Source organism: Cryptomeria japonica, chromosome 7 (genome assembly GCF_030272615.1).
Source record: "Cryptomeria japonica chromosome 7, Sugi_1.0, whole genome shotgun sequence".
Taxonomy (NCBI): domain Eukaryota; kingdom Viridiplantae; phylum Streptophyta; class Pinopsida; order Cupressales; family Cupressaceae; genus Cryptomeria; species Cryptomeria japonica.
The window spans coordinates 506,437,658-506,461,019 of NC_081411.1; positions in this window are offsets into that span (position 1 = coordinate 506,437,658).

The window sequence follows — 23,362 nt, forward strand, 5'->3', positions numbered from 1 at the left end:
GCTAGGGAGCTCATTAAGGAGTTGACCCCAAACAAAGTTAATGCCAAGGACTATGAGTTTGTAGGGCACCCTATCTCAAGGGAGGAAATTGCAAAGGCCATTTCCTCAATGGGAAATGACAGATTCCCTAGACCAGATGGCTTCCCAGTGGAATTTTATAAGAAAAACATTGAATGGATTGTAGGTGACCTCCATGACCTGTATCTGGAGGCTATTAGCAAAGGATCCCTGGGCAAAGAAATCAATCAAGGGCTTATCAAGCTCATCCCTAAGGAGGGAGAAAAGACTTTGATTAAGAACTGGAGGCCTATCACGCTACTAAATGTATCTTATACAATTCTGGCCAAAGTGGTGGCCAACAGGTTGATTAAAATTCTACCAAAAATAATCAACCCCACCCAAACAGGCTTTGTTAAAGGCAGGTATATCCTTGAGAACTTGGTGACTTGTTGGGAATCACTTGAGTGGGCTAAGGTATCCGGTCAAAATGGGGCAATGCTCTTGATAGATTTAGAGAAGGTATATGATAGAATAGAGTGGGGGTTCATAGGCATATGATAGAATAGAGTGGGGGTTCATAATTCAGATGTTAGTAAGTTGGGCTTCCCGGAGTCATTCTGCAAGATTGTGCAAACACTACTCTCCGATGCCAATGTTGTTGTTGATGTAAATGGGAACAGATCTGGCAACATCACTCTTTCCAAGTCAATTAGACAGGGTTGTCCACTTGCCCCGGCCCTATTTGTTCTGGCTGCTGATGCTATGCACTATGTTCTAAAGGACTACAGTTTATACCCTAGGATCAAAAGAATTTCCCTCCCTAATAATGAAGAAATCATCAATGTTCAGTTTGTAGATGATACAACTATTCTATTCACCCTGGATGAGGAAAACTTATCCTCTCTTCTTCATAACATTAAAATTTTCTATAAAGCCTCAAGTAGTAGAATTGCTCTCAATAAATCTAGCTTGCTAGGTTGGATAGACTCCCCTCCTATTTGGATGTCTAAATTTGAAATGAAGTGGGTTGGACCAAACACTATCATCAGATACTTGGGTATTCCCTTCTCTGTTTCCCCAAATCTGAAAGAAATGTGGGAATGGTTCAGGAACAAGGTGGATAAAAATACTTTCTCTCCCTGGTAGGTCGCTTCTAGGTCTGTCAAAAAATATTATCCTCATATAACATATATTGCTCTTCAGCCTAGCTATTCAGTAACTACCAATTCAACTAAATACAAAAACAAAATAGGAACTTCCTTTGGTCAGATGGGAAGGGTAACAGGAAACAACATGTTGTCAAATGGGATTGGTATGTCAGATCTAAGCTTCAAGGAGGTATGAGCCTCAAAGATCTTAAATTCCAGGGAATTGCTTTGGTTGCCAAATGGATTTGCAAAGCTCTTGATGGCTATGAACCTTGGAAAGTTCTTGTTAGACACAATATTCAGCGTTCCACCCCAAAAATGGCAGAAAAATGGAAGAACCTACCCATGGGAGACTGTTAGGGTTTCATGCAGATCCGAAGCAAATATGAACTAATAATTATATGTAGATTTAAATACAAAAGTTAAAGAAATAAAATAGGACACAGATAACACAGAGATTTAACGTGGTTCACCCAGAATGGGTTACGTCCACCATACACAGTCGTCCAATCTTTCTTATTATCTAGCAAAAATAGTACATCAACCTTACAATGCCTTAAGCATCCTAGCCGCTTATAACATGCGTTTTTAGGGAAACAAACAAAGTTGGCCTTTTTAGGGTTTTATTACAATGTCAGTTTTCATCAACGAAAAATGACAAAAAAAAAAATTCTCGGGGGCTCCCGCCCCCGAACCCCCGCTTTTCTCAAGGGTTGTCGCCCCCAAACCCCTACCCGGGGTCCGGCCTGGCCCCGGACCCTGGCGAGGATACTTGCTAAGTGTACAGTACTTTGTTGATCAGTCGCCACATTTCAACAATCTCCCACTTGGAGACCGATCAGGCTCCACACCGAACAATCTCCCACTTGGAGACTGATACTACATGACACCACTGTACATGCAGCATTCGCTGGACAAAACACTAGGACTCAACTGGTATAAATTCCATAATTATCAATCAAGAAGACCAACAGAAACTGATGAAGAAATCAACTTCTCCTGTGGAACTACCTTCGTGAACATATTGATAGGATTCTCACTTGTGTGAATCTTCTCAAGCCATAACTGACCCTCCTTCAAAACAGTCTGGATGAAGTGGTACCTAAGCTGAATGTGCTTTGTCCTTAAATGAAAAGTAGAGTTCTTCACAATATGAATGGCACTCTGGCTATCAGTATACAATGGGCTATCCTCTTGTGTCTGACCCAATTCCTCCATAAAACATTGCAACCAAATCATCTCCTTGTTGGCTTCTGTAGCAGCAACATACTCAGCTTCAGTGGTTGAAAGTGCAACAACCTTTTGCAGCCTAGAAATCCAAGTGACTGCAGTTCCCCCTATAGTAAAAACATACCTTGTAGTACTCCTCCGTGAATCAATATCACTCGTCAGATCAGAGTCAACAAATCCACTCAGAGCAACATTAGATCCTTTGAAAAATAATGCCTTTGTAGTAGTTCCTTTCAAATACCGAAGAATCCATTTCACAGCATTTCAATGTTCCATACCCAAATTACTCATAAACCTGCTCACAACTCCCACTGCATGTGCAATATCTGGCTTTGTGCATACCATTGCATACATTAGACTGCCAACAGCTAATGAATATGGGATGTTAGACATTTTATTAACCTCTTCCTATGCCTTTGGGCACATCTCCTTAGTCAATTTGAAATGATTAGCCAAAGGTGTACTAACTACTTTTGCATCCTACATGTTAAATATTTTCAACACCTTCTTTATATACTCACTTTGGGACAAATTCAAGGTTCTATTTTTCCTATCTCGTGTAATCCTCATACTGAGAATTTGCTTAGCTGCACCCAAATCCTTCATAGAAAATGACCTGGATAATTTTTGTTTAAGATCATTTATATGTTGCACGTTAGATCCAGCAACAAGCATGTCATCAACATAAAGCAACGGGATAATATAACTGTCATTATTAAATCTCTTAAAATATACACAATGATTAGAATGATATCTATGATAACCATGTTTAGCCATGAAACTATCAAATTTTAAATACCATTGTCAGGGTACTTGCTTTAGGCCATACAAACTTTTCTTCAACCTGCTCACCAAGTTCTCCTTACCTTTTACCTCATATCCCTGTGGTTGCAACATGTAAATTTCCTCCTCCAAATCTCCACGGAGAAAAGCTATTTTGACATCTAATTGTTCAAGATGTAAATCATCTACAACCACAAGACTAAGTACAATTCTAATTGAAGTCATTTTTACAACTGGAGAAAATATTTCATCATAATCTATACCCTTTTTCTGTGCAAAACCTTTTACCACAAATCTGGCCTTATATCCTTTCTGACCTCCTTCCTCCTCCTTCAGTCGATAAACCCATTTGTTAGGCAAGGATCTTTTTTCTGCAAGTAAAGGGACTAAGTCCCAAGTCTTATTTTTCATCAAGGAGTCCATCTCCTCTTTCATGCCTAGCTCCCATTGTTGTTTGGCATCTACCTGCATTGCTTCTTCATATTCTTCTGGTTCACCAGAATCTGTTAATAAAATAGAATACAAAGGAGAAAATCTTTCAGGGGGTCTACTTGTCCTCGTAGAACATCTAACACTTGCAGGAGTTTGTGGGACAATCTGTTATTGCTGAGCATCAGGTACCTGTGGCATTTCATTTTCAGGAATCTCATCCAACACCACATATTCTTGTTTGGCCTATTCATGCTTCTTTTCCTACATCTATTCTTTATATGTAACCTTCTCATTGAATATAACATCTCTACTTCTAATTATTTTCTTATTTTCAAAATCCCATAACCAATAGCCATATTCATCTATCCCATATCCAATGAAGGTACATTTCTGAGATTTAGCATCAAGCTTGGTTCTGTTTTCTTTATCAACATGGACAAAAGCTTCGCAACCAAAAGTTTTTAGAAAAGAATAATTTAACTTTTTACCAGTCCATGCCTCCTCTGGAATACTGCCATCCAAAGGGGTTGAAGGTCCTCTATTTATCAAATAGACAGCAGTATGTACAACATCTGCCCAAAAATGTAAGGGTAATCCAACATGCAATCTCATGCTCCTCGCGCGTTCCATGATAGTCCTATTCATTCTCTCTGACACACCATTTTGCTGTGGAGTTCCTAGAACTATCTTCTGCTTTCGAATCTCATTTAAGGAGTAGTAATCTTCAAATGCTTTGCTGCAATACTCACCTCCATTATCCGATCTGAGACACTTCAACTTTTTCCTGTCTCATTCTCAACCAAAGCTTTCCATTTCTTAAAAGTTTCAAAAACATCTGATTTTTATTTTAGGAAATATACCCATGTTTTTCTGGTTGAGTCATCAATAAAAATAACATAATAACAAGAGCCACCAAGAGATGATACCTGAACCGGTCCCCATACATCTGAACGTACAAGCTCTAACTTCTCACTCTTCTTTTCTTTCCCAACCTTGAGAAATCTGACTCTTTTCTGTTTACCATAAACACAGTTTTCATAGAACTCTAAATCAATCTTCTTTAGTCCTGGCAATAGATTTTTGGAGTGAAGGGTTTTCATCCCTTTCTCACTCATGTGCCCAAGCCTATGGTGCCAAATTATCGAATTTGTTCTTGCAACATTTATTGTTGTTGTCCCTACAGTAACTTTATCTGTAGCAGCTAGGGTAGAGTAAGTGTTACCTGTACATAGATATAATGTGCCTACCTTCGCACCTTTAGCTATTACTAATGATCCTTTAGCGACCTTTCACATACTATCTGAGAGGGTAACTATGCAACCTTCACTACCTAGTTGCCCTGCAGAAATTAAATTTCTTCTTAAATTAGGAACATGTCTTACCTGCTGCAGAAACCAGTCATTTCCATTCTGCAACTTGATCTTTATCTTTCCTTTTCCAACAATTTGATAGGGCTCATCGTCACCCAAATATACCTGTCCAAAATCACCTTGAACATAATCTAGAAAATATTTTCTATGGGGTGTAGCATGAAATGAAGCCCCAGAATCTATTACCCAGGAATCATTAACATTATCCAAACATAAGATTAAAACATCTTGTAAAGTATTACTTGCAATATTAGCTTCCTTACTGTCATTTTCATTTTTGTCTCCTTCTTTGTTTTTCCAAGACCAACAGTCTTTCTTTAGATGACCAGGCTTTCCATAGTACCAGCAATCTTTCTTTCCTCTAGATTGAGAGCGTCCTTTTTTTGACTTCCCTCGTGACTTCTCATTCCCAGGGCCTTTTCCTCTTTCCTTTGATCTTCCTTTGTTCTCCACATTCAAAACACTACCCGATGATGTTGGAGTCTCACCCATGCTTTTCCTTCGCATTTCCTTGCTTAGGATAACACCAACAATATCATCAAATACCAAAGTATTTTTACTAGAGATAGAGTTACTTACAACCATAACCAAGCTATTCCAGCTTTCTGGCAAAGAATATAAAATCAAGAGAGCCCTAACCTCTTCTGCAAAAGTAATTTTTACTGAAGACAATTGACTGGTAATTGTATTAAATTCATTTAAGTGCTCCGCTACAGATCCTCCCTCACTCATTTTCAAATTAAACAGACGCTTCATAAGAAATACCTTATTCGAAGCTGAGGGTTTCTCATACAACTTAGCCAATGTCGCCATCAAATCTACAGTCATTTTTGCTTTTGTTATATTGAATGCTATAGACGGTGCAAGGCACAATCGAATGGATCCCAGTGCCTTTCTATCTAAAATGTCCCACTCTTCATTTGACATTGCGATCGCTTTCTTTTCCTTTCCTTCCAATGGCCGCCACAAATCCTTTTGATACAGGTAATCCTCCATCTGCATTTTCCATAACTGATAATTCTGGCCATTAAACTTTTCGACCTTGAATTTGGAATCCTCCATTGCTCCCACTCAAATCTAATAGTCCTGCCAATTTACAGAAAACCTCACTCTGATACTAATTGTTAGGGTTTCAAATAGATCTGAAGCAAATATGAACTAACAATTATATGCAGATTTAAATACAAAAGATAAAGAAATAAAACAAGACATAGATAACACAAAGATTTAATGTGGTTCACCCAGAATGGGTTACGTCCACCATACACAGTCGTCCAATCTTTCTTATTATCCAACAAAAATAGTACATCAACCTTACAATGCCTTAAGCATCCCAGCCGCTTATAACATGCGTTTTTAGGGCAACAAACAAAGTCGGCCTTTTTAAGGTTTTATTACAATGTCGGTTTTCATCAACGAAAAAATGACAATTTTTTTTTTCTCGGGGGCTTCTGCCCCCGAACCCCTGCTTTTTTTGAGGGTTGCCACCCCCAAACCCCTGCCCAGGGCCCAGCCCGGCCCCAGACCCTAGCGAGGATACGTGCTGAGTGTACAGTACTTTGCTGATCAGTCGCCACATTTCAACAATCTCCCACTTGGAGACTGATCAGGCTCCACACTGAACAGAGACCTGATTGCTGGAAACTCTGAGGTCTCCCTTGCGGGATTAGAAGTCTTCAAGTCTATATGGAAGGCTTGGAACCATGTCAGACAATTCATTAGCAATAGGGACATTATTGATAATAAGGGTTCTCTCAACTTGGGAAGGTCTATATGGTGGAATACTCTTCACAAGGGGAAACAATTGGCCTGTCTTCAAGGATGTTCTGCCCTGAAATGGCACAACCTAGGATTGGTCACTTTTGAACACATTCTGAAAGATGATATTCTGATCTCTTGGGAGGCTCTGAGCTCCAAATTTATCCTTCCCATCTCCCAAGCCAGAACCTATAATGTCCTCAAAACTGCACTAGCTCCCATCCTCTCCTCTCCTACCCCCTCCTCGCTCTCCCCAACATCCTCCCTCTATTGGACAAATGCCCCCCCCTCCTGCTAACTAAGGCCAAAATGATTTACTCTACCCTTGCCGACTCTGTTGATATTCTTTACCACCTTAACAACATCTGGAACCTCTCCTGGGACCCTAAAAAATGGTATGCTAGTCTTTCAACTCTTGCTTCATAAACTGCCACTTAAAAATAGCAATGGTGACCCCCTACTATGTAAACTATGCCGAATCCTTGAATTTGTGCCTCATATTTTCTTTGAATGTCATTTTGCCAAAGAAGTCTGGAATCTGTTTGACATCTCAGTTAATAACAAATGTTTCTCTATTGAAGAGATGGTACTTGGTTATGTTAGAGGTGGCAAGAAATATTCTGATCTTTTTTGGTTTGTTCTCTCCTTGGAAATTCTTTGGATCATTTGGAAATCTAGGAATGATGATGTGTTTATTGGAAATGGTAGATACCTCACTAAGTCTCTTAGGAGACTCATTTGCTACCTTGTTGCTATGCAGGTCACAGTGGTTCTATGACTGGATGAAGACAAATCTAATAGATGGCTGAAGAATGGAACAACTCTTGTATTCATTTGAGAGCTCTCCCATGGCTTCACCTGGGACCGTATGGGAAGCAACAAGACACACTTTGAGCAGGGGCTGATGAGGTTTATGCAAGAGATGGAGGCAAGACAACAAAGGGAGGACTTTATTGAGCTGGAGCTGGAAGGTCTACCTTCCCACCGCTTCAGAGATCAATTTGCTGAAGGAAATGTGCTAGTATGGTGTGAGGGGGAGCTAGGTTGGACTGCATGGCTCCCCCCTGTGGGCGATAACAATGATCTTGAGTCTTCCTTTTTATTTAGCTAGCTATCTATCCTCTAGGCTTAATTTTGCTATGACTCTCATCTTTTGTAATTTTGTATCTCAGTCGCATCCTATGTATATGGCCCACGATCCTGCCTAACATGGTTCCATTTGCACTCTGTGTTTTAACTCGTTAAGCTGGCTGTGTGTTCTCCAGCCAAGACTTCTGATTTTTTGTAACTGATGTTATATGATGCTTAATACAAAATTAAATAATTTAAAATAATTATTTAATTATGGGAAGATAGAAATTGAATTCAATTAAATAATTAAGACTAATTAATCAAAGGGATGTGTATTTGAAGGCCTTGATTAGAGGTCCAAAAGTAGGTTGTTGATTACACATGTTTCGCCCTTTCTAAGGAGCCCTCTTTGAGGCGTTGTGTTTTTGTGCCAGAAGAAGATTGGGCCTAAATGATGTTTTCCCGTGATTCTCTACAATTTTATGAACCCCAATGTCAGTTGTCTCAACCCCATGAGTCCATTTGCTAAGTTTTCCAGCTTGATTCCATTTGCAAAAGGTTCAGTTTTGCAGCTAAACTGTGTCAATCTGCAGTTTGTAGCCCCACATATGAATTTTTATTTCACACTCTGACAACCTGCACATAAAATTTGTTGTATCCCATGATTGCCTGTATAATTATCTACCATTTTTATAGTTTATAGCTCCCCAAATCCTCATTTGATCAATTTTCAAAGCCCATTCCAAATGAATTTTTTAGGGTTTCAAGCAACATTTCTAGAAGTTTTCAGAGATGGAAAGTTGGGAGATTAAAATCTTGCACATACGATCAAATCATGCAAAACCCTCTTGCAAACCTATTCAAGGTATCCACATCTATCGGTATGCCAAGTGGCAGCCCTTGAAACGAAATTTTTATATTTTTGAACTCAGTGATTAGGTGGCTTTCAGTGTGGCTGGAAAGGTGCAGTTTCAGACAAGCTTGAGTAGGCAACTTCAAACATTAATATCTTTTGCTTGGAATATCATTTTGAGAATTCATTTGATACCCTGAATTCTTTGTATAACATTTTACCAGTATGCTGGCTCTCAGGGCTTGATGAGGTGTTTTGACTAGTTTTTGAAGGCGATTCTGGAGGCTACTCAAGTGTTCTTCGCCAAAATTCAAAATTACAAAGTGTCAAGTTAAATAAGTACTTGCTCAGGTTTTTTGCATCTCAAAATCTTCTAATCATTGTTCCAGATCATTTTGACATATTAGTTGCTGAGAAACTAAGTTTTTTTTAGTCAGGCCTGAAAAGTCATTAAAATAGATTGAAGCTAGTTGAAGGAAGATGTATTATTTAAATAATAGCAATTTAAATAATACTAAATATTAAGCTATTTCATTGGAAATGGTTCAAATTAATTTTTGAATTAGATTATAACAACTCCAAGTCTGTTCCTTGGATCTTTTAAAATAAGGGCAACATTCAACTTAAAGCAACGAGTGCAGAAAAATAACATAAAAAATCATTTTTATAATGATTTGAGCTTTAATTCAACTATTCTTATTACCATCAAAATTGATAAAGGACCCACAAAGGATTTATAAAGGCAACAAGATTAAAGATTTCCTAAGAGTGTGGGGGGGTTGCGATACCTCTTCCCATAAGGCAAATGAGAGATTTTATTAAATCTCTACCCACATGATATTTGAAGAGAGGAGGATTCTTGCGGGATGGTGGGAGTGAGAGGGAAACGATAGTTCCTCTACCCCACACTGCCGACCAAGGCAGGTAGTGAACGTCACGGGGCAAATGGAGAAGGTGGGAGATTGATCTCCCCGCCATCCCACACATTAAAGAAAGGCGCCAAGAGAGTATCATGGCGCATGTGAGGATGCAAGGAGGAGAATAAGACCGCCACCCCACAGGCCAATTGAAGCAACCAAAAAATAGCTGCGAGATATGAGTCAGAGAAAAAGGCGAAGTCAAGGGCAATGCACACAAAAGTGGCAGAAGGCCAAGTGAGGAATTAGGGCTTCAAGAGAAAGATGGTGAAAATAAAGTTTAGGGTTTCATAATGTAATATTTTCTCAAAAGGCAAAAAATACAGAATACATTAGCAGTGTGAAGAAACACAGATTGGAGGTGCGGGTTCTTTAGGGGATGATGCAAGGGAAAACACAACAAAAAGATGAATGCAGAACAAAGGCACATATGCAGATGGGTTTCCTGTGTTTTCTTTATGTCTCAATAATTCGATGAATGAGGGTGATAACGAGGCATTTTCTCATCAAAATCTACAAGTTTGAAGAAATGGAGCTTTGTTGATAAAAATGCACGCACCATATCTAGGCGTAAGATGGATGTGTCGCCTATACAGACGACTTCTTCTATTCTATTCATCTATGTATTGATTGATCGGTGATGTGGAATGGGCATTGGAACTATTGAGAAATATTTCCCAGCTGTATACAGGTTTTGTAACCATGATGCTCATGCTAGGTTTGAATGCAACCATGATTTTGATTGGGGTCGAGAAAAAAATTACAACATGCTACTGTATTTTGGCAATGGTTCTTTCGGGCCTGAGATGTTTCAACCGTAATAAAAATGTGTTGATCATGGATGGGAACGTGTAGGCACCAAAAGATGCATTTTCATAGTGCAAGGAGGATTCATGGTTGCGGGTGTATTTTTTCATTATATGTTGGGGCACAATGAAGCTGTGAAGAGAGATGCAAGTTTGAGATGATTAGAATAAGTTTTCGATGTCTTATGTACGCTTGCCAAAACATCGTGTATGTCCAAATTGCAGATATGTGATCATTAGGAGATGAGTGCATCATCAACTCCTCATTTGTATTGGGCGATGTTTGTCCCCTATCAAAATAATGTAACGACTCTCAGCCGGGAAGCTTGTTCGGTGTAAGAAGTGCATGGTTGTGTCCTCTTAATACCTGCAACAAATGCAACCCTAGGCCTACACGGTACAGGTCTTATGCATTTGCATTGAAGCACTGTGATGAAATGTGGGAGATGATGATTGTTTAACAGAGGATTGAATACATTTGCATACAACTATTTTTAAAATGCACAGTGATGCTTGGGATTTGTTTGACAAGCCGCCTCAACGAAATTTGCTCCCCTAGTCATAGTTACTGCATAATGTGTATGAGGGGGCATATTGAGAGAATCATCATGTGGCTACTACCATCAAATGAAAGGCTACAACTGGGTAATATTAATTAGCAGTTCCTCCTAATGCAGACTGTAGTTTGCAAATGACTTAGACAACATAAAGACCGAACCTTGTGTATTGAATGGAATAATTATTGTTGAATTTTGTTGTTCAATCCTAAAGTAGAAGGCCTCTGGGATGACTGCCTTTACTTTTAAGATTCAATGGGGCCAAGAAATTTTGACGACATCAAAGTGTACAATACCAAACAAGAATATTATATTGGGGCACTACAAATACAGGTAAATATCCAAGAAGACTTGGGCCAAATCACTTTCACAAAAAAGGGATATATTTCACTAATGGTAAATTGTAGTGAAGTATTATTTTCAGTATGTCAGGGAATTATCTACACAAAGAGGGTAATTTTTTTTATCGGCAATTACCAAGTGAAGTGTTTTCATCATAAAAGGAAATGACTGAAAAAAGACAATGACAATCACTCTCACCAAGAGGGGATTCTTATCAAATCTGAAAGTGACAGGGCAACTACAGAAATGTGTGTGTGTGGGGCTTCTTGCCATTTTTGGTCCGAGGTTGAAAAGTGTGTTATTGACAGAGTAGGACAACCAACTATAAATAACAATTTTTAGTCAAGGGGGAGAGTGCAGATTGTGACAAGTCTTTTGTCACATAAAGTGTATGACTGCAAGGGTTTTTTCTAGATTTCTAAGGTGTCATATTCAAGTTTCAGATTTGTAGATTGAAAGAAGACTGGAGGAGCAAAGAGTAGATTTTAAAATTGCAAAAAATTCAAGAAGAAAACATGTGACTTTCTGGGATCTTCAAGGGATTCATTTTAGGGGTTTCTTCTTAGTATTTAGTTTCTTTTCTCCTCATTTTGAGGGGTTCCAATTCTGATTTCTGCAGAGGTAGACATAACATTGTAAAAAGCTTGTAAGGTGTTCTTAGTTAGGGTAAGATATATGAAATTTATCCTCAGTTGTGAAGTTTTTGTGTTTTGAAATGTGCTATATGATTTTATCTTATCGGATGATATTTTTTGTGATTGCTTTCCATCCAAAGGATAAAGTAAATGCTTTCTTGAATGCAATGAGATTTTTGTGTTTTCAGGTAGATTTCTAAGAATGATTATTTGATAATGTTTCAGTGATCTTGTTATTGCAAGTTGATAACATCTAGAAGATCTTTAAAACATGTTTGAATGTAACATCATAGGTGGCTCTTCATGTGACTCTGCTGCCCTCTCTTTGGCACTGGTCAATTCTTTGTATGTTTTGGTTTGGTTGGTCCCATTTATTCTCTAATATCATTTAATTTTTGTTTTAGGAGTAGGATTAGTTTAAAGTTTTTTTCTTAGCACTTTGAAGAGCAAATGGTATTATGCTCAAGTTTAGTGAAATATAAGACACCCATTGTCATGCATCTGAGAACTATCCACCTTTAAACAGGTTTGTTGTTTAGTTTATATAAGCCTATCATTTTTTGACCTACAATAGGATCACCCTCCTGAGTCTTGTGGAGCTCGAAGAGTATAAGGCTTGCATATCCTTGTTCAGTTAGGTTATCTTGTCTTCAGTCTATAGATAGTGTTGATTTCATGTCCTAGATTACCAATCCTATAGTTTGGTGTTGTGTATCTCCTTAGGACTAAAGGTGGAAAGAAAAATCACTAAAATGTTTGATAGTGATGAACAAATCATTAATTTTTTGATTGAAGAAGATGAGTTTTCTAATGGAAATCAGCATAAGTTGTAGAAGTAGTATGATAATCAAATTCTACAACTGAAGTCAAACAAATTGCCAAAGGGGTTAGTGACTGTGGAATCTATCTTTAACACTAATGATCAGGTTAGGAGAGATAAGATCAACATGACATCAAAAGAAGATCATTATGAGCCCATTGAGATTTTTAGAGATAAGCTCTTGAAGCTTGGCAAGGTATGTATTGAAGAAGAGAAGCACTCTTTTGTTTTACTTTGTCAATAATTTAGTGATATATTTACTTGGGAATATGGATATTTGAAATCTTTTAACCTTGAGTTAGCACAACACAACATTGAGCTGGAACCTAATGCAAAACCAGTGAGACAAAGGAAAAGGCCTTTGAATCCTAAGCTGGAACATCTCATGAAATCTGAGTTGAGTAAGTTGATCCAAGGTAACATTATTTTTCCTAATAAGAACACATCTTGGGTTTCTAATTTGGTACTTGTGAGGATAAAGAATGGAGAAATTGGACTATGTTTTGATTTCAAAGACCTTAATAGAGATTCACTGAAGGATCACTATCCACTGCCCTCAATGGAATTAATCTTGCAAGTTGTTTTAGGTTCTGACAAGTTTTCATTGTTAGATGGTTAATTAGAATATAATCATATTTTGGTGAAGGAAGAAGACCAATACAAGACAACAACCTTCACAACCAAATGGGGAGCCATAGCCTACAAGAATATGCCTTTTGGATTGTCAAATATTGGTGCAAATTTTCAAAGAGCCATGGATATGGCCTTTCAGGGTCTCATGAACAAGTTTGTATTGGTTTACCTTGATGATATCACTATTTTTTCAAAGAATGCAATTGACCATCTTGAGAATTGAAGGAAAACCTTTAAAACATGCAGAGAATATTGTGTATCACTGAATCCTAAAAAATGCATCTTCACTATCCATGAAGGTAAATTTATTGGTCATATAGTTTCAAAACATGGTATCTGTTAGCGATTTTTATTACTACCTTCAGTCCTAAGGAGATACACAATACTAGACTATGGGATTGGTAGCCTAGAACATGAAATCAACACTATCAACAAACTAAAGACAATAAAAGCTAACAGGAACAAGGTTGTACAAGCCTTCTACTCTTTTAGCTCCACTAAACTTAGAAGGGTAATCCTATTGTAGGTTTGAAAATGATAAACTCTTGACAAACTTATCAAGAGACCTATTTCAAAGTGGATGGTTCTCAAGTGTATAATGATGGGTGTTTTATACTTGACTTAACTATTGCACAATCCCATTTACCTTGCAGATTATTGAGAACAAAAAATAACTCTCCTCCCACTCCTACAAACAGAAAGGAAATGATATTGAGAATATGTTGATTCTGAAAACTGGGTATCAACCCCATGACCAGTGCCTTCCTTAGGGTAGTAGAGTCAACCTACAACATGCAAATATATTACCCAAATAGATAAAACCCTAACTAGTTAGTTCATAGAATTAATGAATTACATTAATATCTTTCATTCTAGTTTTGTTGCAACCATCCTTATTTATCCTTCACACACATATCATTATTCCTTTAACTTGTTAAAACAATTTAATCTCTTTCTTAAAGAGAAGCAGGAATAAGACAAACACCAAAACTTGTAGGGAAAAAATAAAAGATCATTGATCATTTCTTTCATAAAATGGTGCTCATACATAAAGGAGACAACTACAAAAAAATACTTAAAACTTGTTTGCAACCTAGATAAGAACTATTTTGAAATAGTAAAACAGTTACATGTTGAAAATATCATCTAACTACTCTATCTTTGGATTGTACATGGAAGCCTTGCTTCCAGAAAACTATTTAGAATTTTACATCAAAATCCTTCAAAAATGAGGAGAAGAGAAGACTAAATAGACAAAAGAAGAAGCCATAGAATGAACCTAAAATTGACATATGGCATTCATCCCTGTTGCTTGATCTTCAAATCTGAATTTGAAATTTATCTTTTCTCTTCCCTCTTTGATCTGCATCTTTCATCCGCATCCTTAAATCTGATTGTGACACTTGGAAGCTTGAGAAAAACTCTAGCATTCTCCCACTTTTTCTCTCCCATGCTTGCACACAAAAAATCTGTCTTGTTTAGCTCACATATTTGCCATGACAAATAAATTTGACTTTTTCTGCTTCATGCCTTGCCTTGACTTGAAATTCCTTATTATATCATTCCTTCTACCTCTGCTTGCAACCTGGATTTTCTCTTTGACTAGATTTGGTGCTTTCAACCTAGATTTTCTCTTTGACTAGATTTGGTAATTTCGCTATCTGTGGTGGTGGTTGTCCTCTCTTTTTCTGCATATTTGCCTTTTATGAAAAACATACTTCAAGTGTGTTATTAGGATATTTCCCATGAGGTGGAAAATAATCAACAACTGTACATTATATCTCTGAGTTATACATATTTCCCCTTTTGAAGTTGTAATCACTTTTCTCTACACATTGTTAGCCTCCTTCATGAGACTATTTGCATTTTAGTAACAAAATATTTTTTAAATTCCTTTTATCTCTGTATTATATTTTTTCACTTTTGAGTGACCTAATTTCTTTATATGATCCCTTTTGTAAAATCATTTCACCTTCCTGGCAAAGCACTTACTTGGCAACCATACAAACCTTTCATAAAAGTGAAGAATTAGCAGATTATCTTTGTAAATTTCTATATTGGCTCTTTTCACTTCTATTTAATGTTCTCATGTAAAATACTTTACTTACCACACCATATCTTTTGGCCAATGAAATAGTAATCTCACTTGCAAGAGAGGATTTTATTCTATCTTTAATAATTTATCATTACACCACAGGTAAAAGCATCCAGCACATAGTTCTCTTTTACTAATAGAGTCTTTTGAAATTAAAATCTCACCACTGAAATTCCTTTCATAGGATTTGCATCTTAACCTGTCATGTCATGCAGCTATTAGTTACAAAATTTCCAACACAACGCCACCTAGCTCCTTATTCATCACAATAACCATTTTGTCCCCCTCTTCATGCCAATTTGTTGTACTTCAAAACCACCTCATTTGTGTGCCTTATAAAATTCATGTGCCTGCAAATATTCTTGTGCACTCAATTTGTGAAATCCTCTTGGAAGGCGTTATCATTGGCATGGGCATACAAGAACCTCTGTAAGACATTCAATAGCCTCTACGCACTGCTACTCATACTCGATATGCCAACATTAGCCTCTTTTCTCATTTGCCATCAATAACTAAGCACCAAGAAACTCCTCTTTGCGCTTTGATAAATCAAAATAAAAGGGAAAATCTTGCACAATGACAAATCAACAGCTCAAACTTTCCTTTCCGCATAATTGTGAGCATATTGGAATCTACCTTGTCTTGCTATCACTGCCATTTCACACACTATTGACTCATGAAACTTGGTGCTTTGTACCCAAATTCTTTGTTCCTTTCAAATCAATGGCCTTTATGGTAAGGAAAGGCTTCAAAGAAATGAACACACATCTAGACTTTTGCGCACCCCCCTACACAGTCTAAGACAACACGATGCCCAAACTGTATAACAACATTGTTCAAACCTAAACAATGTCTTTCATAGTTGCACGCTCCCTTTGTAGGCACTCTCCTTATTGACATTTCATTTTTTAGGAAAATCGGTTCCTATCCGGATCTCCATGCTTTTCATACATATATGATAGTTGCAGCTACTACATCTGACAAAGCCCTCTATCTTGTATGCTTCGATTCCAAGGCTCATTTGTAGTTCACGTAGGTAAGGTGTTGCAGAGCGTGGGGTGTGGCATTTGTTCCCACAATTTTATTTGCTTGAAAGATTATAAAGTCTCTTCAACAAATGTATTTCCTGCATATTCAGTAATCAAGGCGTTTCGACAGTTGGCATCCACTTCTTTTTCCATACACGGGTCTGAGTGGCTGCATGCGGCTTCATTTGATTTCAAAGTCGCTCCCATCAAATGTGGCAAAGTTCCATTGCCATTACTAGATATGCTCCATATGACAAATCGTGCCCATCGATTTGTGAATCTGTCGTTGTATTTTTCTTGAAAGCTTTCGAAAACCATTTTCATCAAACCCATTTTGTGCATATGCTACAATCATTGTGTAGCTTGAGACCACATTCCTGTGAGAGTGAGGCATAACAACTCACACACCATGTCTATTCTTGCACATTTCTACGGAGAAAGCAAGCGGAGATGCAACGTTGTTAATAAAGATGCCGACATTCACAATTCTTGGGGAGCTTTGGAATGGAGCGCTGACATCCATCAAGACATTAAGGATGAAAAAGTTTTGATAGATGTTGTAGTTGCAATGCCCTGGTAGGCATGTATGCAATATGTGATATCACAAATGTAAAATCGTCGATTCCCCTATTTGCGCCGATATGGAAGCTTTGGAAGAGGGCATGGATATTCAGTGAAGCACAAATGAATCTTATCGAATCTTGTAGCTATGATTGGTAGAAATGTGCAAGAATAGCCATGGTGTGTGAGTTGTTATGCCTCACAGGAATGTGGTCTCAAGCTACACTATTTTTGCGTTGCCTTAATTCCTTAGCCCCCGTATTGCATTTTCATGCCTCTAATCTCCCTTGCGGGGTGGCGGGGAGAGCTTTCTCCCTCCCCGCGGGCCACCACCTTCCTCCTCCTTGCGTTAGAAAGCTTGTGGAGTGAAGGGCAAATTATTTCCCTCCTCCGCTATCCTGTGCCATGTTCTAATATCCCATCTATGTCTCATGGGGTGGATATGTGAAAGCCTTTTCTTTAAAAAAAATTATAATTTGAAATTCTTCTCATCCTTCATGGGCCCCACCTTCATTCTTTCCTTATGAGATTCACAAAATACATTCGTAACTATATTTCAATTTCTCTCTCCACACACACACTTTAGAAATATTTTTCTCAGCCAAACAAATTATATTTTAAAATATAATCTCCCACTGCCAATATTTGAAACTTATTTAAATCATTACTAAAATGATTTAAAATATGTTTAATTTCAATTGCCCTTTTGCACCTCCATTAAGTCATTCAATATCGTTTCTTTCCACCATTCAAATAGAGTTGGATAAAATATTATTTAAATCAAAGATAGTTTAAATAATATATATTTCTCTAAATGGGCATTAATTGGTATCGTTGGGTCAGAACTTTAGTCAGGTCTTGGATGGGCCTGACTAAAAAAAAATCATTTATGCACAATTGACCTCTAGAGATGCTCTGAAATATCAATTTGACATATTTTGAATTTGAAAATTTGAGCGGGTGATCATTTCATCTGACATTTGACACTTCTGAGTTTCGATCAAAACAACTTGAGTAGCCTCTAGAACTTGCTTCAAAAACTAACCAAATCACCTCCCCAAGTTCTAGAAACTAACACACCTGTAGAATGTCATATCGAGAATCCTTAATGCCAAATGGTTGCTCATGATCATGCCTGAGGTGAAAGATTTTAATGTCTGAAGTTTCCTACTTAGTTATTTTCTGAAATACTGAATTTTAACCCTTACAAAGTCCATCTGGATATGCTTTTGATAAAATACCAAATGAGGTGTTGTGGTGCTACAAATTGACAAAGTGATAGATAAACATAGAGAGAATAATGGGGAAAATTCATCTTGGCATGCAGGTCAATAGGTCATGAAATAAAAATCCATATGCAAGGCTACTTTAGCAGAATTTACACTGTCCAGTCTACAAATCTGAACAAATTGCAAAAGGATTCAAGCTAGAAAACATGTCAAATGGATTCATGAGGCTATGCAAACTGGCATGGGGCTTCATTAAGATGTAGAGAATCACCAAAAAATATTTCTTTGACATGAAATTCAGCTGGCACAAAAATGCAACTCGTCAAAGATGGCTACTCAGAGAAGTTAATCAGTTGTAATCAGAAAACCCACCTTAGGACTCTAAAACAAGGACTTAAAAAAATCATCAAAAATGATCCAAGGAGGTTGAAAGTGGACACATGCCATATCTGATAAGACAATAACAAGATCCCAAAGTGGTTTTCCATGATAATCATGGGGTGTCAAAATATTGGCCCTCAAAGTAGGCTACTTGGATTGATTTTACAGGGATGTTTCTGAGTGTAACAAACAAAATTTCAACATGGGCCCTCAAAATTTTGCCAAAGTTTGGAGATCACAATAGTATCACCATAGATCCTGAAAGAGTAAGTGTACTCTTAGCCTTACCATTACCAGCTCATAAGAAAGGCTTCCAAAGTTTTCTAGGTAGAATTAATTTTGTTAGAAGGTTCATTCCTAACATTGCATATCTCTTGAAGCCTATCACAACTATGCTCAAAAAAGATATAAGTTTCAGGTGGTTAAAAGAAGCCAAGAGCAATTTTGAAGAGATCAAACAAGCCATAGCAGCTGCACCTATTCTTGTAAATCCAAATTTTGACAAAGATTTCATACTTTATGCATTTAGTGGTATTGATACAATCTCAGCTATGTTGGTGCAGCAAAATGATGAAGGAATAGAAAAGCCAATAGACTTTTTCATTCAAGGCTTGGATAGGCACAAGGATAACTTTAAGAACCCCCCCCCCCTGGGAAAAAGTGTAAAATGCTAGCAAATCCAACATTATTTTTGGGGGCAAAATTTCATATTGATGGTGAATTTTTTTTCAAATTAGGAAAAAAAAATTATTTGTATTGGTGATTTTTTTTTTAAACGTATGAAAATTCCATAAAATCCTGGCGAATAATTCATTGTTGTGGGGGAAAATATATAATGTATGAGACAAATGTTTTGCGTTTCTAAGAGGAAAAAATATATGTGTATGGGCGAAAAGTTTTATTGTGAAGGAAAAAATATTTAATTGTACTGGTGAATTTTATCTACCATTTGAAAATTGTTTAATTTTATTGGCTAATCTTTTGTTATTTATGGAAAAATAAATATTTTATTGGCGATTTCATTGCCATTTTCGTTATCTATTAATAGCTACTTTTCAAGAGTTGTGACTCATCATGTGGACCCCTTGGGGGCGATGTTAAAGTTGTCATCTTTGCAGAAATAGGGGTTGGGATCCCTTGGGCAAGTGATTTAAACAAACTTCTCCAACTAGGTCGAAATGTGGCTAGACAACCTTTTATTTTGAACCTGAATGCTGGGCAGTTGGTGTGACATAGGAATGGGCACAGATTGGTATGGATTTACTTCGAAAATGGTTTCTCCTGAAGGAATTTCCAGACTGCAGATGGCTCAATGAATTCTTAGAGCTTATCCTCTCTGGAGAATTCTACTTAGATGGAGGGGAAGATCCTTAGGGTTACCCATGAAGGGTTTCCATTTTTTGTTTTGTTTTTTGGATACCATGATACCATTGGTCCACTGCTAGTGCCTTAGTAGTTTTTTTTTTTTTGGCTAGTTCCTCATAACCTCCCTCATTTTGGCTTTAAAGTTTTGGAGGGACTCTAACATTTGACTATTGTAAATTTTGAACATATTAATGAAAAATTGGCCTTTTATGGATTTAAAAAATGCTTTTAGTCTCATTGTTTTGCACTTATCAGATTCCAATTTGTGAATGAAATGACCAAAATTACGTCACTATGTGTAATAATTTATGGGCAAAATTGAAATTACAATGTAGTACTGAGTTAATAGTTTGTGAATCTGAAAATGAACCAAACAAATGTATGTGTGTGATTTTGCAAATCATTAACAAAATGAAATTACAATACAGTAGCAAGCACTCAGTTAATAATTAAGAGTTAGTTGAGCAGTAATAATTTCATTAAAAAAAATTCATGACGACTGACAAATATGGTGGTTGGGAAAAGTAGAAGTGAAAATGGATACGCCCATTCTTCTAAGGGCCACGAAAAGGCAAATGGCCTTCATTGGAAGGATTACAAGCAAGAGGTTGGTCTCAAGTTTCAACTCTGAGAACAGACCATCATCTTGTCCTACATGCAATCAAGATGATTCTGGGAGAAGAATTTCTTCAAGCATACCATAGGTATAGGGTAGGCTTGGAGAATTTTTTCTTGGGCTGGACGAGGAGCTGAGAGCCTTCATGGCTAGGGCACAGTCCAATGGTGTATATTACCTATTTTAATTAATTGTCAAAACAGACGAGGATTGAAAATGTTTTATAATTTATAAAACATTATAAACCGTAACCTTAATCAATATATTATTTTATAATCTTTCAGATTTTTAAAATACTTAATAATTACATATGAATGGACACCTAAGATTTTCGAGATCCACTATCTGAATGAATTTTTTTAGGCATTTTTTTAGTATGTTAAAATAATATTTAGCATGTTTAAATTTTCTTATCAAATTTATTTTACACATCCACCAAATAAATATTTAACAAATTCTAAAATTATATCTTTTGAAACTTTATATAAGTAAATAAACATATATAATTTTAATTATCCTTATTAAATTTAATAATATAAAAATTTGATAATAAAATAATATTATCAATAATATAATATATTATATTTAAAAATCTATATAATAATCTTATACTATAATCAAAATAAATTAGCAATATAGTAATTTAAATATATAAAAATTTAATAATTTAGCTCTTATAGGCAAACTTTTGAGAATATATAAATATCATGAAAACTATTTAGGCAGGAATATAGGTAATTGATATTTAGGTTTTATTTTTATTTACCCCCATATCCCGAGTTTACCCTTTAGAATTAGTTTATTTGTGATTTCCCTATCATTCCTCTCACTAGTAGAAATATGGCCAATAAATGACTACGTGACCAAAAATTTTAGTCACGACGCCAAATTTTAGTTATTTTTTACAAGAAACCTATAAATGACTAAATAAATGACTAATTTGATAGATGATAGAGAAATTCTAAATAAATGACTAAATAAATGACTAGATAATTGTCTAGCTCTTCTCTTAAAGAAATTAGGTTGTGGAAATGATATAAAAAAATGATCCTAATATTTTTGTTTGTAAATTATTTATTATTTATAAATAATAAATTATTTTATTAGCAGATGTATTATATTATATTTTTTATTTCTATTAAAAATATAATAAGAATAAAAGTATAACAATTTCACTTGGATTTAAAATAATTTTTGAAGACAAAAATAATATTTTACCTTAAATATTTAAATTATTCTATTTTAAATTGACCAATCGACTTAATTTTTTAAAGATTTATATGCAATTATATAATTTCAATAATTTTATATATTTAAATAGTTTAAATTAAATTATTTATTTGGTCTCCTATTGACTAATAGAAATTAAAATGGAATATCGTCAACATATAGCCGTCACATGGAATATCGTATGACCTCCGTTTTTTTTAGAAATGTACAATGGATATTTAGATACCTACAACTAAGTTTTGAAGGCATGACTCATCACATAACTTGAAAAAATAGCACATCTACTATGAAGTGTCCAAAAAATGACATTATAAAAATTCGACCAAAACTTAATCTAAAAATACCCAATACTTGAACACTAAAATACCACTTGTTATAAAAATATGTCCATATTTTTGTTTGAATCTTAGCTTATTGATCAATAAAGTGATCCTATTTTTTTTAAGAACACTTATTTTTGTTATATTTTATCTTTATATTCAACTAAGAAGAACTAATAATTGAACACTTCTGCATAAATTTTATTCATAAAATAACATTTTTACACAAAAATAACTTATATTATAACATAATCATATCTAAACTTGTTTTAATGTTATTCCATATTTTTCACTAGCTTTTTAAAATTGTTTAATCTCTTCCCTATTATATACATATCTTTCCTAATTTATTAGATGCTAGAACATAATTTATTAATAACTATTTTTAAAATAGTTATCTCTACAACCTAAAATTTCCATTGATAATCCTAAAATTATTTATCCTATAACCTAAAACAATATCTTTTGGTCCTATTGTTGGACACATTCACATTGATATTTCCCCACTTCTAACCCTATCACAGATGTCTTCATTCTCTTCTCACACATGCATCACTCAATTCAGTTGACACTAGATAGGTTTTCTCTATTGGCTTCCCACTTGGGCTCTCCTTTCAGGCATGGATTTTTCTTATAAGGGGCAATCGTTGTAGAGAGATTGACCTGCAATGGGTTGTAGAGAGCGAGGATGACCATGGACAGGGGTTAAGAGGGTGGTCTCTTGGAAAATACGCCATGGACATGTTTGTGTTGTCTACAAGGGCTAGAGGTTTGATGAAGAAGGATTACTTGCCGATCTCATTAAAAGGTAAATAGTAATAACTATCCATTTATTGCTGTGGCTTACATTAGGTCTTTGAGTTTCTTGATAGAAGGTATTAAAAATGTAGAGGGATGGGGAAATGCAAAGCATACAAGATCTGGGAAACACCTTAACTACCATCATATGGGTTGCCTCATAAGATCGGTCTTTGGGAGCTGGACGAGTCTATCAGGTAGAGGCACATTGTTTGCACTATGCCCGATCATCTTTTTCAGTAAATTCTGCAATGGAAATCTGGAATATTTTTTAACTATTGTTCTGTGCGGTAAAATTTGTTTACAAAAATTATCATTCTGTCATTTTTATGTATGATCTTTCAAAAAACAAATGTTGGTGACTACCTCCCTACCCGCTTGACT